Source organism: Garra rufa, chromosome 16 (genome assembly GCF_049309525.1).
Source record: "Garra rufa chromosome 16, GarRuf1.0, whole genome shotgun sequence".
Classification (NCBI taxonomy): domain Eukaryota; kingdom Metazoa; phylum Chordata; class Actinopteri; order Cypriniformes; family Cyprinidae; genus Garra; species Garra rufa.
In genome coordinates, this window is record NC_133376.1 from 27,901,412 (window position 1) to 27,915,880 (window position 14,469).

The following is a 14,469-nucleotide window of genomic DNA, read 5'->3' on the forward strand; positions in this document are numbered from 1 at the left end:
CGGGATATTTGCTCGTGTGCGCGCCTCGCCCATCTGAAATATTTTTCACTAACGCCATTTTTTTGCTCGCGATGCGGAGCATATGAGGACGGGAAACAGCGAAATACATCGTTTAATCTTACTCACAAATGTGTTTTTCAATATCATATCGTTTAATAACGACATGTGTGTGCTGTATAGGGTTAAACTTTTTTCAACAACATTTTTTTTCACTTCGCGATACGGAACAGACCAGAGCGCTGTATAAGTTACATCCCTACTAACTTTTTCTCAGAGATATTTTCTTTGACTCACGATGCGAAGGAGACACATGTCATAACACATCGGAAACATCGAAAGTAAGTGTTTTATCTCAGTTGCGATATGTATTTTATAAGATAATAATACTTTATGATATTCATAAGTTATGCTGTTCGCGCCTAAATGAGCCTTAACGTTTCTCACAGATTTGAATTGAGATGCGGTGCTGCTGACGCAGAGGTCGCTTTTAACAGGGAAACGTAAGTGTTTTACTTAATTTAAAATATGTATTTTATAATGTCATATTTATTTATATTAATATTTTTGTGTTGTGCACTTATATACTTTTTCTTGGAGCTATATTTATATTTTCTTTCACTCCCAATGCAGAGCAGCCGGGGAAGCTGGTTTTATCAAGGAAACCACAGGAAGTAAGTGTTTTACCTCACTAACATTATGTGAAGTATAATGTTACTTTATGACAATATTAATATGCTCTGTGCATCTAAACATTTCTCACAGATTTGAATTACTATGCGGTGCTGATGCAGAGGTCGCTTTTAAAAGGGAAATGTAAGTAGAAAGTGTTTTACCTCATTTAAAATACATATTTTATAACATCACATTGATTAATAGTGATATTTAGTGACGTTTGTGCACTCTTAAACATTTTTTTCAGAGATATTTTCTTTCACTCATGATGTGGAGCAGACGGTGAAGTTGTTTTGATCAAGAAAAACACAGAAAGTAAGTGTTTTGTCTCATTTACGTTATGCATTATATAGGATATTACTACTTTAAGATGATAGTTGTATGCTGTTTGTGCCTAAACCAGCCCAAATGTTTCTCACAGATTTGAATTGCGATGCGGTGCTGACGTGAAGGTCGCTTTTAACAGGGAAACGTAAGTATTAAGTGTTTTACCTGATTTAAAATATATTTGTGAACGTCATATTGATTTATAGTTATATTTATTTGTTGTGCACTCGTAAACTTTTTTCTCAGGGAGATATTCTTTCACTCGGACAATGATGTGCTTGAAGAGTATACTCTAAGTGGGATGAGAAGAGCTTTGTTAGGACACATGCCAGATACATGGGTAAGCCACAACTGCATATTTTAAGATTATTGATCGTCATGCCAAATGTTTTGATTATTAAACAATAATAATAAAGAGTCTGATCTCCTTCCAAAAATGTATCAAATGTAAGTTTTTGGTATGTTTGCACTGTCATTTATTTATGTGCTGTCCCATTTATGTACATTCATTTTGATAGGAGTCCATCTTCAATGCAGAGAGAGATCAGTATGCAATTATGACTTTGTTGCATCATAAGAAAGAACGGCATCTACACTAATACCAGTCTGTTTTGTTCTCATTCCGAGGCCACCGTAGACACCCAGATCCAGACTGTATCCAGATCAGATGGTCACTGCAGTCCACTGGATCCAGTCCGGATCCAGTCCAGATGGTGGATCAGCACCTAGAGACGACCTCTACAGCCCTGAATGTCAGCGGAGACCAGGATAACAAAATGAGCCCTAGAGACAGGTTGCACCCTAGTGAACACCTCGTCAACTACACACCCGTTGGCACAAGACCACAGGAACCAGACAAGTCCTCAATTCAATCTGACTTTATTGCAGCCTAGTTTTAAACTGCTGGTTTTGTCAGGTCAGAGGAGAATGGAACACTATTTCAACACACTATTTACCTTTTTAACACTGTAAACCTGCTTTGACACAATCTGCATTGTAAAATGCGCTATATAAATAACGGTGACTTGACTATTGTACTTGATACTTGTCTCTGATATTTCACCTGGTAAATGGATATGAAATTATCCTGTTTTTTAGATTTTTGTTATTTAGTTTTCCAATTTTACTGGAGCACTTTTGTGATGCTGCAAATGTGAGTGGCTATCTAGCTTGGCTAAAAGCTGCAGAGTAATACATCTCGTCATGCTGATACAAAGAATGAGACTACTCTCTCCAACGAGGTCCAAACTCTTAGCAAAGACTGTTGTTTAAGCTGATAAATGTAAGCATTACAAACCTTATGACATTAAAAGCACATATGGACCAAATAAGAATTTGTATTTTGTGCATTTGTATTGATTCGCCTTGACATCATGATGTTTTAATTGTTGTAAAAGCGTGTTTTTTAAATGTATTGAAAACACTGAATGTGAAGACATTTTGGTGCAGGGAAAAATATTTAAAATATTTAAATTAAATAATAAATAGATGTAACGTGTATTGTTTTGTGGGTGTATTTTATAATATATTCACATGAACACTGGTGCAGTGTTGACTAGTTAATCCATGAGTGTTAACTTTGAACACCAAACTTGGTGTTTTTTTTTTTTAATCATCCATTCTGGTGTTAAAATTTTACATTGTAAGAGTTTGTTTTTAACACTGTTAGGGTGTTAAAAATGTTAACACTTTCAAAAGTGTTAGTTTAACACTTTACTGGTGGTATCCAAATATACACTGGCAAAGTGTTAGTTTTAACACTGAAAGAGTTAAATTCACCCTTTAAAATTTGCAGTAACAAACCTAAGTTACGGTGTTAACAGGTATCTATTCTATTACTGTGCCAGGCATAAATCGTACATTTGGTGTATCTATACGTAAGCTTTTTAAAATTACTGGGAAAATATACTCTTGTTCCATGTAATTACAGGGTAATTGTGCCATCTGTGGCGATTGTATATGGTACATCTGATGGTTCTACATAGAACCATTTGACAAAGATGCCATATAGCACCTTTTAAAATAGGTGCTATATAGCACTAAAAGTGGTTCCCCTATGATTACGAGCCAAAGAACCACTTTTAGTGCTATATAGCACCATTTGTTTTTAGAGTGTAGCAAAGAAGCCACTTCTCTCCAAAAAAAAAAAAAAACAGGGACAGATTGATCTTCTGCAAAAAGTATGGCGAATGGACTGCTGAGGACTGGGGCAAAGTCATATTCTCCGATGAAGCCTCTTTCCGATTGTTTGGGGCATCTGGAAAAAGGCTTGTCCGAAGAAGAAAAGGTGAGCGCTACCATCAGTCCTGTGTCATGCCAACAGTAAAGCATCCTGAGACCATTCAAGTGTGGGGTTGCTTCTCATCCAAGGGAGTGGGCTCACTCACAATTTTGCCCAAAAACACAGCCATGAATAAAGAATGGTACCAAAACACCCTCCAACAGAAACTTCTTCCAACAATTCAACAACAGTTTGGTGAAGAACAATGCTTTTTCCAGCACGATGGAGCACCGTGCCATAAGGCAAAAGTGATAACTAAGTGGCTCGGGACCAAAACGTTGATATTTTGGGTCCATGGCCTGGAAACTCCCCAAATCTTAAAACTTGTGGTCAATCCTCAAGAGGCGGGTAGACAAACAAAAACCCACTAATTCTGACAAACTCCAAGAAGTGATTATGAAAGAATGGGTTGCTATCAGTCAGGATTTGGCCCAGAAGTTGATTGAGAGCATGCCCAGTCGAATTGCAGAGGTCCTGAAAAAGAAGGGCTAACACTGCAAATACTGACTCTTTGCATAAATGTGACCCTGGACCACAAAACCAGTCATAAGGTTAAATTTGACAAAACTGAGATTTATACATCATATGAAAGCTCAATAAATAAGCTTTCTATTGATGTATGGTTTGTTAGGATCGGACAATATTTGACTGAGATACATCTATTTGAAATCAGAAATCTGAGGATGCAAAAAAATCAAAAAGACTGAGAAAATCACCTTTAAAGTTGTCCAAATTAGGTTCTTAACAATGCATATTACAAATCAAAAATTACATTTTGATATGTTTACAGTAGGAATTTTACAAAAAATCTTCATGGAACATGAACTTTACTTAATTTCTCAATGATTTTTGGCATAAAAGAAAAATCAAAAATTTTGACCCATGCAATGTATTTTTGGCTATTGCTACAAACAAACCCCAGCGACTTAAGACTGGTTTTGTGGTCCAGGGTCACAAATGTCATGTAATTGTCGATAAAAGCCTTTGAAAGGTATGAAGTGCTTGTAATTATATTTCAGTACATCACAGAAACAACTGAAACAAAGATCTAAAAGCAGTTGAGCAGCAAACTTTGCGAAAACTAATATTTGTGTCATTCTCAAAACTTTTGGCCACGACTGTACACTCTAATACACCATAATGACAAAGCAAAAACAGAATTGTCACAACTTTGTAAAATTATTCAAAATAAAAACCTCAAATAAGTACATTGGATAAGTATTCATACCCTTAACTCAGTACTTAGTTTACAGCCTTAAGTCTTTTTGGGTATGATGCGACAAGCTTTGCTCATCTGCATTTGGCAATTATCTGCCATTCTTCTCCTCATCTCTTTACCTCTCAAGCTCTGTCAGCTTGGATGGGGGCTGGCAGACATTTTTAGGTTTCTCCAGAAATATTTGATTGGGTTCAAACCCAGGCTGTGGCTGGGTCACTCAAGGAAATTCACAGAGTTGTTTATAAACCACTCTTGCTGTGTGCTTTGGCTCATTGTCCTGTTGGAGGGTGAATATTCTGCCCAGTCTGATGTTCTGAATGCTCTGGAATGGGTTTTCACTAAGGCTTTCTAAATATTTTGGTGCACTGAGCTTTTCTTCTACTCTGACGAGTCCCTCAGTCCCTGCCACTGAAAAACAGCCCCACAGCATTAGGCTGCTACCACCACACTTTACTGTTGAGATGGTACTCTCAAGGTGAGGAACACTGTCTGGATTCCTTTAAACATGATGCTTGGAATTATGGTTCATCAGACCAGAGAATCTTGTTACAGTCTGAGAGTCCTTAGGTGCTTTTTTGTATTTCGAATGTGGTTTTATTTGTATTCACTGAGAAGAGGATTGAGTCTCGCCACACCGCCATAAAGCCTAGATCAGGAGGTTCTTGGTCACCACTCTAACCAAGGCCCTTGTCCATCAATTGCTCAGTTTGGCCAGCTCTAGGAAGAGTCCAGGTTGTTTCAAACTTCTTCCGGTAAGACTACATGCTTCTGTAAACCTTCAATGCAGCAGAATTTTTTCTTAAATCTTTCACACGTGTGACTTGATGTGTTGCAAGTCTCAGCTCCGGAAACTCAGCAGCCAGATTACTGTGAATACAGGAAACAAACAAGAGAGTCGGGAATTGTGTGTCTTCTCTGCCAGCTCCTCTGTATGTGTGTTTATTGACAAACATTCAACATTCAATGTTCACAAACAGTTGTTTTTGTTATATCAAAAGAAACAAATAAAGTCTTAGTATTACTTTTTCATATGGTCTCTTTCTTTCATCATTTCCACCATTTATCTTTTGCATTTAGTCTGTTTTAACATTCAAAATCCCTCATTTACATTCTTTCATGCAGCAACACAGTTAAATCTAGTAATAGTTTACTCAGATAATGCACATATATGCAAACTTTAACTGTTTCACAGTTTAAAACATTCGTGACACTTGTTTTAATTTCTGTTCCTCATAAATGAACAATATAAAGCATTAACAGCTATACGGGCCGCCATTACCCGTCTCTCTGCACGAGCTGATCACGTGATCAGTAAGCGCGCCAAGCGCGAGTCCAGAGTGAGCCTTAAATGAAGCATTTAACTTAACCGTTTAACTTTTCAACATGAATATGTATCTCGAATTGGCTAAATAATAACGTTAAACTTTCATAGACAACTTATTAGAAGTATGTACAGCATTTTTCACTACTAAACAGCCTTCACAACACAAAAGTGCACAACAATAAAGTGCACAATTTTCACATAACTTCACAAATAGATCTAATTATACATCGCGATGAAACACATTACAAACTTTACACATTTTCCCCAAATGTTCGTATTATTTACCTGTGAATACAGGAAACAAACAAGAGAGTCGGGAATTGTGTGTCTTCTCTGCCAGCTCCTCTGTATGTGTGAGTGGCAGCTGCAGATACAGTCCATATACGCGATCTTCCCGTGTCAAAATAAAAGTCTGCTCAGACATTGTATAGAAAAGGTTAGAGCCCTTTTAAGTGTTCAGTGCACAAAATAAAATAGTTAGCTTTTTGGTTACCCTTTTAATGTGTGTCTACATTTCCTGTGGGCACCACACTCTCCCTGACAAAAAAATCAAAGCTTCCCATAATCTAACACTTCAATCACTCTTAATAAACAGCAGTTGTGACCCCATAAGGTGTGTAGACTGAAGGTAAGTATAAGTGAGGGTAAGTAATGGGTGTGGTGTAGTTGTGTAAACCCCAAACAGGCACATGTGGGGTGGGATAAGCAGTAACTGAGTTCAGTGTGTGGGTGTAGGGGTGGATCACAGGTTGGCCCAACGTGTCATATGTATAAATCTGTCTTGGCCTCCGCTCTCTAGCTGACCTTCTCATGCTGTTCTCTTCTTCAGTCCTCAGACTCTCAGCTCTGTCAGTACAATCAGGCTCGCTTTCTGTATTTGCTCCGTCTCCTTCATCAGCATCAACTGGATATACTGCCTCAAGGTAAGTAGCTGTCCTACTATCCACTTGTTCACTATCACTTGTTCTTTGCACCTCTTTGTCCTGAATCTGTCCTGAGTTTTCTCTTCCCCGTAGAACACTAATGTTTTCCTTTACAGAAACTTGCACTGGAGGTTGGTCGCTTCCTGATGTTGGCAAGTTGACCGGAGCTCTTAACCAGTATCCTCCTGCACTACTCTCTGCATCAGAACTTGCCAGGTCGCTGTCTTTGTCATACATATTGTCTTTGCTTGTGTGTCTCACTGTCTTTTTTTGTCTTTCAGGTCTTCCGGATCCGGATGTCGTCGCTGGAGCTTCTACAGGTAGGTCGTTCACCAGTAGCAACAGGTTTCGATGTAGTGTCCTGGTCTTTCCACTGTCACCGTTCTCAGGATGTATGACATATACAGGGTTGTTTGATATTTGCTCTTTCACCACATATACAGCTTTTTCCCAGTAGGACCGCAACTTTCCGGGGCCTCCTCGCTCCCTAAGGTTCCTCACCAGTACTCGATCTCCTGCCTTCAGCACAACCCCTCTCATTTTCCGGTCATACTGTGCTTTCCCTCTCGCACTTGACTGCCGACTGTGGCTCTCAGCGATCTTGTATGCTTCGCTCATTCTGTGAGCCCACTGCTTTGCATAGCCCCTAGGTGTTGTTTCTTCCTCTGGTTCCACCAGACCGAAGATTAAGTCCACTGGGAGATGAGGGTGCCGCCCATACAGCAGGTAAAAGGGAGAGTACCCCGTAGACTCGTGTCGGGTACAGTTGTAAGCATGTACGACTTGAGGTAAGTAGTCTTTCCATCTCTCCTTTTCTCTGTCTGTCAATGTTCTCAGCATCTGCAAGAGGGTCCGGTTGAACCTTTCCACCGGGTTCCCTTGTGGATGGTACGGGGATGTGCGAGAGTGACCAATGCCAGCAAGTTGTCTGAGAGTCCGGAACAGTTCATTTTCGAATTCACGGCCCTGATCATGGTGTAACTTAGCAGGGTACCCAAAGCGTGGGATATAGTCCTGGAACAGTCGCTCTGCTGCAGTCCGCCCTGACTTGTTTTTAGTTGGGTAGGCCTGAGCAAACCTGGTGAAATGATCCATGACCACCAGGATGTACTCATACCCCCCACGACTCGGCTCCAAGTGGAGGTAATCTATACACACCAGCTCCATAGGTGAGTGAGTTGTAATACAACCCATAGGTGCTCGGACATGTACGGTGGGTTTCTTCTGCTTGACACAGGGACATTTCCTGGTCACATACCCTTCTATCTCAGCCTTCATGTACGGCCAGTAGAATCGATCCCTCGCCAAGCTGAGTACTCTTTCAGTGCCCACGTGTCCCATCCTGTCGTGGAGATGCTCGAGGGCCAGCTTTCTGTATTTGCTTGGCAGCACTAGTTGCTTTCTTTCCATTGTCCTTCGGTAGAGAAGTCCTCCCTCCACGTGCAATTTACTCCACTCATACAAAAGCTTTTTGCTGGTCCCAGTCACTTTTCCTCTCATGTCCTCTGTTGGATTGACCCCATCGACTTTCCACTGCCTTACTTGTGAAATCATTGGGTCCTCTTTTTGGGCTGTGACTAGTTCTTCCAGTCCAATTGTTGGCAGCCAAGTGGGAAATGGCTCTACTTCCTTCTCCACAGTGGACATGTACAAGGCAGCGATCCAGGCCACATCCTTTTCCCCGGATACGCGACTGCCCTCCCAGGCCGCTTGAACAACGCTGGTAGGTAGCTGTTCTGTGCACGCTGACTCAAAAGCTTCAATGTCCAGGGGAAGGCGGGACAGAGTGTCAGCGTCGATGTTGACTCTTCCTGGCCGGTATTTGATGTCGAATCGGAAGTCAGATAGCTCCCCGACCCAGCGATGGCCCACCGCGTTTAACTTTGCTGTGCTCATCACGTAAGTCAGTGGGTTGTTGTCAGTATATACCGTGAAGTGCTGGGCATAGAACAGGTAGTCCCGGAATTTTTCGCAGACTGCCCACTTCAAGGCCAGGAACTCCAGCTTGCCGCTGTGCAACCGATAGTTCCTTTCCGTCTTCGTCAGTGTCCTGGACCCATACCCAATCACTCTAAGTTTTCCCTCCTGTCGCTGGTAGAGGATCGCTCCCAGGCCCTCTTCAGACGCGTCGGTGTGGAGCGTAAAAGGTAGGTTAAAGTCCGGATATGCCAGAACTGGTGGTTCCTCTAACATGCCGACTAGTCTCTCCAGAGCATGCTGATGGTCTCTCATCCATTTCACTGGAGTCTTTGAGGGAACTTGTGGCCCCTTAACTTTCCTTTGGCTGGGCAAGTCTTGATCAGCCCCTGTCTTTGCCTGTAGCAACTCGTACAGGGGTCTCGCAACTCTGGAGAAGTCCTGGATAAACGTCCGGTAATAGCTAAGGAAGCCCAATAACCTTCGTACATCCCCCACCGTCTGTGGAGTCCTGTGTGTGAGAGATCGAACAGCGTCCAGGTCCCTTGGGTCTATCCTCACTCCTTCAGCTGACACCAGGCGCCCCACATACCTGACCTCCCTCCGGAACATCTCACATTTTTCAGGTTTCAGTTTTACGCCGTGACACCGAAGGGCCCTTAACACTCTCCTAAGGCTGTTAACGTGCTCTTCAAACGACTTGGCGTAACACAGGACATCATCTAGGTAGGGTATACAGCACTCGTCCCTTAACGAGTCAAGCATCTCTTCCATGCTGCGTTGAAAAGCAGCAGGCGCATTTGACAGGCCAAAGGGGATCCGGACCCACTCGTATAGCCCCCAAGGAGTAATGAATGCTGTCATTTGTCTGGAACCCTCATCGATAAAGCCCTGGTGGTAGGCTTTACCCTGGTCTAGAATACTAAACCAGGAATATCCCCCAAGCGTGTCAATTAACTCCTGTATCCTAGGCAATGGGTGTCGATCAGGAATGGTCTTTTTATTAAGGAGGCGGTAGTCTACACAGAGTCGAAGCTTGCCGTCCTTTTTCCTAACGCAAACCACTGGAGCGGCGTATGGCGACCGGGACTTGACAATCCATCCTTTGGCCAGGAGTTCTTGTATGTAGGCTTTTACTTCACTAAACAGGGGTTTTGGCACGGCGGAATATGCTCTCTGAACCGGAATGGCATCTTGAAGAGTGATCGACATCTGCAGGCTGGGGATAGATCCGATGTCATCATCGCCTCTACTGAAGACACTAGACTCCTCGTATAACATCTTCTGTGCGATTTCACGTTGATTGTCACTCAGATGCTCCAAGTCAACAGGAGGATGCCACAAGCCCATGTTAGTGTCTGCCTCTTGTGTCCCTGCAGTCTGGACCCTCACAGTCTGCCTTGCTCCACTTGGTTGTCCAGGGTCCACTATTCTTTCGATCCGCTGCAGTGTCCCAAGGACCATGCCCTGTGGTAGGGTTACATCACGTCCTGTGTAATTCCCTACAGGTACAGATATGTACGAGCCACCTTTGTTAGGTATTTCCAAGATCCCCTCTCCAATATCCAAACATTTCAGATGGGTGCTATCCTCTTGTGGTTCAAACAGGACTACCGAATCCAACTGTGCTGACTTAGAAATCCTGCACTGCACCCAGGCAACCTGTCCTGCCGAAATGATGACTCCTCTCTGGCTGACCTTCAGACTGCCGCCGCCTTCATCTTCTTCTGCAGTCCGTATAACTTCAATTAGAGTCCGTGCTTTCTCATTTGGGACATCAATAGCTCCAGCTAATAGAGCGGTGAGTGTTTGCATGAGCTGTTCGGGTTTTCCCTGAATCAGTTCTTCAATCACATTGAAGCCCAGAAGCGGTCTCTCGATTGGCATTTTGCTTACAAGGAACGGGACATTGATGGACAGGCTGGGGTCCTCATTTCCTAGCAAGTTGACTGTAATGACGGTCCATCCATCGAATGGAATAGGGTCTCCATTAACTGCATATACCTCCAGATCATTCCCACATCCCAGTAAGTCTTGCAGTGGCCTCACCTCGATATCAGGTAGGTATTTCTCTTTCCACCCACGGTCAACTATGCTGACCTGTGCCCCGGTGTCGAGCAGTGCCCTCATAGTGAGTCCGTTAAAGTTGCACTGGGTTAATGCTTTGTTTCCTATCAGTTTAATTATGGTGTCAGTTTTGGTCTGGTAAGGATTAAAATTGTTTGTTCCTTTAGTCCTGTGTTCCACTTTTGGGTCTGTTGATTTGTCCCTTTGCCTCTGGTTGGTGTGTCTCTGGTCTATGGCTTTTCTTCTTTCAGGTATGTCCAGCGTTGAGTAGGTTGAATCCGTTTGGGACATTTGTTCCGCGGTCACTGGTTGTCCCTCTGCAGTGGCCGGTTCCCGTTTCCCTGCCGCTGAGATCGTCTCAAGCACCCAGCTGCCCGGTGCCCCTCCTCACCACAAATGAAGCAATGGGGACAGTCCTGTCTCCCTTCTCCTGTACACAGTGGACAGCACCGTGAGCGGCTAATTCTGCGGGGAACTGGTTGACTGGCTGAGCAATGGCAACCCCTCTCCACCCGTCCCGCCAGGGAGTGTTGTAGTGAGTCAACCATGTTGGTAAGGGCGTCGATTCTTGCAGTCAGTTGTTTGATTGGGTCATTTTGTTTTTTTCCCACAGCAGCCGCTGTCCTCCTTCCTCCCTCGTCACTGCCAGGGTCATTGTGGACTTGAGCACTACTTGCTGTGGACTGTTTTGTTCTGGTCGGCGGGCCCAGTCGTCGTAGTCTCTCATTTTCATCACTTGTGACTTTCATTACGTGTCTGAGGATGGCATCATCGGTCACATTACTGTCAGCAAGCAACGGCTTTAATTCGCTGCGGATGTCTTTACATCGGTGACTCAGGCCCTGATAAACTGTGTGTAAAAACACGTCCTGCACAGTGGCTGCACTATACTTGCGGTCTGAATCAGCTTGCCTCGCTGCAAAAAGTATTTTCTGTTTTAGCCCCATTACCCGGTATAAGAACTGTTGAGGGGTCTCCTGGTCGCTTTGTTTAGTGCACAATAAATTCTTGAAATAGTTCTGTGCTGCTCCGATCTCCCAGGTGTGACTGCAGGAACCCTTTTAATTCGTCCACCGTCATGTCATCCTTATTTATCAGCATGTCCTTGAAAATGCCGGGCTTGATGATTCTTAGTACACTTCTGATAATGTCGGTATCACTGAAGTTCTCTCTGAGGCCGGCGTCCATTTGCCTGCATACATTGTTATACGAGATGTCTGACGAGTGGTCCCCAATCTGGCCTCCGTGGATCTTGAACTCGCGGGGCTGGATACATGGGAGTCCTACCATCGGGTATGTACTGCTGTGAGATGCCCGCTGAGATCGTTCAGTCTGGTGCAGAGGTGGTGGTGGAATGGTGTTGCCCTGTGCACTAGGTGGGGCCATATCAGTGGGCTGTGTGGGTGTTGTCATGTACTCTTGTATTTTTCTGCTAAGTGCTTCATACTCTGCAAGCATTTTACTTAGATCAGTGCTTGCTCTAGGTTCTGCCCCCTTAACACCCCCTATATCAGCTGCAGCATGTAGTGGCATCAGGTAAGTGCTATTAGTGGTCAGTGTCTGTTCATCAGTGGTGGGTGAATGTGATACATGTGTAAGGTGAGTGTTTGTATCAACATCAGTTGTACATACAGTAGTGCAAACCTGTTTTGCTGATTTTACAGTCTCTAGCAATGACAATAGCTTACTCATACCTTGGTCCTCAGTCTCAAGCAAGGCTTCACTTGACATGAAGGCATTTATGTACTCAAAACAACCCTCACTGTCCTCCAGATCCAGTTCAGATGAGTCTTTACCTTGTACCGGCCCGATGACCTTGGCAATGTGGAACAGTTCATCAGTAGGTAGTGTGATCAGGTCTCTTCGGATGTCCCACACCAAGCGTTTCCTTGTACGATCTGCCATGCCCTCGCTCTCTGTCACCCCTTCCGTTGCAGCCTCGACCTCAGCATGGAGATAGTTGTCTCCAAACCACCTGGCACGCGCCTCCTGCCTTGTCGTCCGTGGATGTAGCAGCCGCCAGCCTCTAGCCCAACGCTGCCTGGTCCCAAAGGTCCTGAGATGATTGGATCAGCCTCCCCGTGTCACGTGAAGCCGATCCCGGACGAGCCCCCAAGAATCTGTTGCAAGTCTCAGCTCCGGAAACTCAGCAGCCAGATTACTGTGAATACAGGAAACAAACAAGAGAGTCGGGAATTGTGTGTCTTCTCTGCCAGCTCCTCTGTATGTGTGAGTGGCAGCTGCAGATACAGTCCATATACGCGATCTTCCCGTGTCAAAATAAAAGTCTGCTCAGACATTGTATAGAAAAGGTTAGAGCCCTTGTGTGTCTACATTTCCTGTGGGCACCACAGATGCAATGCTGTTTCTGAGCTCTACATGCATTTTTTTTTTTTACCTCAGATAATAATAAAATAAAATAATAATAAATAAAATAATAATACTTTCATTCAGAAAGGACATTAAATTGATCAAAGGTGACAATAACATTATTTTAAATGTTACAGAATATTTATATTTCAAATAAATGTTGTTTCTTTGTAACTTTCACATGATAAAATAATCCAGAAAAATGCATAACTGTTTACAGAAGAAAATATTAAGCATCACAACTCAACATTGATAATAATAAGAAATGGTTCTTGGGTGCCAAATAAACTTTGGATCATGTGACACTGAAGAATGTAGTAATAGCTGTTAAAAAGCAGCTTTGCCGCAACAGGAATAGATTTTAAAATATATTAGTATAAATATAATATTTAATATAGCCTATACTACTATTTTACATTCACAGTCTTGTTTTTAAAATCTACATGGGCTTTCCTACAGTCATACCTCGTTTGCTTTATTTTGTTGATGGCCTCCTATCAGTCTCGCTTTTGTTTTCTGAACATTGTTTTTATAGTACGTTATGATAAGTAAATCTTATGTTGTCCATCTTGTCACGAAACATTCCATCAAGAGATTAGGTAATAATTCATCAGTTTGAGGAGTAGTCAAACAGAACTAAAACTATAATTAAGTGGGACGTGTGCAATATCTTGATTGAGAGAAACCTTTAAAGAGATAGTTCATTTAAAATCACTCATTCTGATGTTGTCCCAAACCTTCATGACTGCCTTTCCTTATAAGAAATGGCAGAATGTTAAAGACAATCTATCCAGTATTATTTCATTTGAATCTTTTTTTCCATTCAATAAACACAAATCTCCTTTTGTGTTATGGAAAAATCATGAGGGTGAGCACATGACTACATTTTCTTTTCCTGGTGAACTATGCCTTATTGGCAGGATCTCACTAGGTGGCATCAGTGAACCATGAGGCGGAGGTCATCGACGCGCGTTACCGTGCACAGTCATCGCGAGATGTATAAATATTGAACATATGAAGTCTGTGCTAACTATTTATATGGCGACAGTGATACAAATATAAAATAAATCATGTGAGGAAATACCCCATAAATGTATCTAATACTCTAAGGCCATGACAGTTGAGTCGTGTATTAATATTATGATACGCAGACCACATTTTTAATAATTTCGATGTACTATTCATTGAGTATAAATACGTAACCCTAATATAAAAGAACATAAGTAGGGCAGTGACTTCACAATAAACATCCCTAAATTCCCCTGCGCGCCCTCGTGTTTCTCGCCGCGCGTTCTCGCAGCCCCGCTGACATCACGCGTGAACCCCTCCCCTGCCCGCGGCGACGCGCTTTAGCGCGGTCTCGCTCCTC